This window comes from Apaloderma vittatum, unplaced genomic scaffold, assembly GCF_000703405.1.
Source record: "Apaloderma vittatum isolate BGI_N311 unplaced genomic scaffold, ASM70340v1 scaffold9979, whole genome shotgun sequence".
NCBI lineage: Eukaryota > Metazoa > Chordata > Aves > Trogoniformes > Trogonidae > Apaloderma > Apaloderma vittatum.
The window spans coordinates 44,975-48,466 of NW_009733576.1; positions in this window are offsets into that span (position 1 = coordinate 44,975).

Genomic DNA, 3,492 nt, shown 5'->3' on the forward strand with positions numbered 1-3,492 from the left:
CCTGAAGCATCCAAAGGGCCTTCAACTCCTTTAAAAAATACATGCAGAAATGCCTACATAATAGTGCCACTGAGCTGCATAAAATGTGCAGGTGAGTCTGTAAATTATCTCTAGCTAAATGTAGAATGTGAAACTGATATTTGACAAGAGTGACTCAGGGTAAAATTTCCACAGCCTTATGGAGATGAAAGTTATGCATCATCTTTACAAGTTTCAGACAGCTGAATTTTCCTGGTATAATATGTGTATCAAAATGATGAAAACCATAATCTTAGTAAGTGTTTTGAAAATGGTTTTAACCATTAGATAAGCAGGCCCATTATCCTGAAGCCATTTGCAACACTACATCCTTAGCAATATGTTTATGAACATCTTTGTGTAACTCATCACATTTATGAATGAGCATAGGCTCATAATGCTCTTCTGATGCAAGGGAATACTTTCATCTGTGTTTTATAAATAGGGATCTGAACCACAGAGATATCAAACAGCACAGAGATAAAGGAACTTCAGCACTTTCTGGATGATGTCTTTGGAAGAGGTGTAATTTACCAGTTGTACTCACCTTACTCGGGCTAAACTATGGTTAGAATGCAGCTAAGAGGTTTCAGTCATTACCGTTCTGCAGAAATGCTGGGTTTGATCATACTCGTGGCGTAAGTACATTGAAACTGACGTAAGAAGTAAGCAAGCTGAGGAAATCTGTAAATTATACTGACAGAACTGGGAAGAAAAAAAAATATTTTACTATTATGTTCTAATGATGTTGAGACTTAATCTGTGCTTCAGAGAAACCGCACTAGGTTAACAGAGTCGGGCACAAGGCAACGTGAAGATAAGGCACAGTAATGACGAACTCAATTAGCCTTTGCGATTACTGCCTTGCTATTTTGACGCCCTCCGCTGTGGCACACATACATACACTTCCACCCTGAGAGCCATTAGGTTTAAAAAGCTGCTAAGTTTTAATGCACCTACCCAAAAGGGATGTCTTTCAATTTTGCCTTGCAGAAAAATGAGAAGGAAATCAAAAGAGAGTGCAGGAAATTGATATTTTTATTTTAACAAGAAAGCATTGCAAAAAAAAATTTAACTGAGGTTTACTGCTGGTTTTTGTTTATTAAAAGAAAGTTTTAATCAGTAGTTAGTACTTCAAAACAATCTTCAATAAGCTGATTTTACATTAAGATTTCTAAGAAAGTGTTCAGTCAAAACAAATTCCCTACTAATAAATCCTAACAAAAATCAAACTTTAAAGAAATTACAAGATAGCAGAGAAAATAAAGAGGGTTTGATTTAAACAGTGCAGCAAGGACTTTGAACTTCCTAGCAATGGCTGATAACTAAGAGGCTTGCTTTGCGTATAGTATTCCTGTGTCAATGGTTGACTCCTTGGGGCTTACTAGAGCAACTACATGTTTGCCCAAATTTTAAATTTAATATAGTTTTTAAAATAGATGGACATTGTAAAGGATAATTATAAAAAAGGAAATGTTAGACTTAAATTTTTTTCACCTATCGTGTGCTGCCAGAATTTTCATCTTGATAGGCAAAATGGTGAAACAGTAATGCATGCAAGACAAATGTGACAGAGTGCAGTGAATAACTTCCAGTGGAATTATGCAAGGCATGAAAAAGTTTAAACTATGCTTAAGGCCCTCGATTTCATCCACAAATCCTCATTATTTGCCTTGGAATGAGTGGAACTGTTCGTCTAAATAACCCGGAGGTGCTGCAATCAGCAGGGAGCTTTCAATGGCAAGGTGCTCAAATATCAATTACTAATTATTATTTACAGTCATTAAGCTAAATCAAAGTTGATAGAAATGACCACAGCTTCAATTTGCAAGTCTTCTTCTCCTTAAATTGTCCCAGGATGCTGAGTATGGTAATCGTTTCAAAGTCGTTTGTATGTATGTATGCCAAAGGTATGGTGGGAAGAGATAGCATCGGTTTGGGGGAGTAAATCATTAGAGGAACAATGAATTGCTCTGAGAGATTAGTCCAACAGAATAGAGCTACTCCTTGCTCATTACCCCTCTTAAGTAGGTGTTCCTTCCTGATTGAGCTCCAAGGGCAAAATCAATCAAGCCACAAGACTGTGACACCGGCTCTGGCTCTGATCAAATTTCCAGAGCCCAGCAAATAAACCTGAAATTTCCTCCTGTACGTAAAGTCCACCTGCCTTCTTCCCATTCTGTTGATCTACTGTTAACCTAAACTCCTGGCACCACAAAGTCACGTGACAACCCTGGTCATAGCTGACGAGAAATTCAGTGACTGGTCTTCTGGTGGGTGCAGAGCAATCTTTGGAAAAGTCGAGCCAGACAATAACAGTGATGTCGGGAAACAGAATGCAAACCAAATGAAGCAGAAAGGCTCAAGCCTAACTCAGTTGTTTGAAGGAAGTTTTTTGGTGAGGTCAATCAGTCATTTCAAAAAGGTGAAAATCTGACATTACCGCAAATGATAGACAAGACATGCTCTCTGAGGCATGCAAATCACCGGGAGGATAATAGGTTTCATTTTGACTCTTTCCACACGAACTTGCACAATTTTAGTGACATTTGTTTAGTTAAATCAAGGAAAGTTCTGGCACATAATGTCTCCTTTAGTTTCGGTAAGGTCACATCCGACTAAGTTTAAAATTCATTTTCTCACCTCCTAGGTCAGTAATATTGAGACCCTAATACTGTCAAGCTAAAATAAACTAATCTTGAAAATATTGCATGTAGCATAAAAAATATACTCTAAACCAAAAAGCCATATTGAAAATAGAAATTATTAAGATGTAATCAAGTTTAAAATATCACCTTTCAGATCAGTTCCTGACTTATTCTAGAGATTATAGTACGTTGACCACACAACTCTATGGTTACATCATTAAGCAGACCTGAGTCATGGCAACGATATTACATTTTGAGACAAGAGCAAAGGAAAAAGAGAAGAAGAAAAAGAGGCTCTCATGTAGGAAATTCAATTTACCTTTAGCTCTGTTGCCCCCAGAGACCACTTCAGAGCAGCTCCTGTGATAAATCCACCACCCAATGCCATTGCAAATTGCTGGGTTAATGAAGAGAGGTCAAGTAGGGAAATAGGAGGTGAGAACAGAAAGGTGTTGATCGTCCATAAATTACTTGCTTCAGGGAGTACACTGTTAAAGCTCATACAGTGGAGCACACCAATTTTTTCTTGGGTGATAAGCACAGGATTTGCTTTATTTTCATTTCAATATTTCACCAAAACTTCCCTGTCAAACTAATTCCCTTTTCTGTGGACCTAGCAGTGTAAAGTTATAGCTGAGGATTTCCATGTGCAAAGAAAGGCGTGAAGAACAGGCACACCAGACAGAAAAAATATGAAGCTTTTTAGGTAAGAAAACTTTTTTTAAATAATAAAACTGCGCTTTTAAAATGCTTGCTACTGCTTACAGGAAAATAAATTTAAACCTATCAATTTTGCTTATTAATTCTTGTATTTTGTACCTTTCAC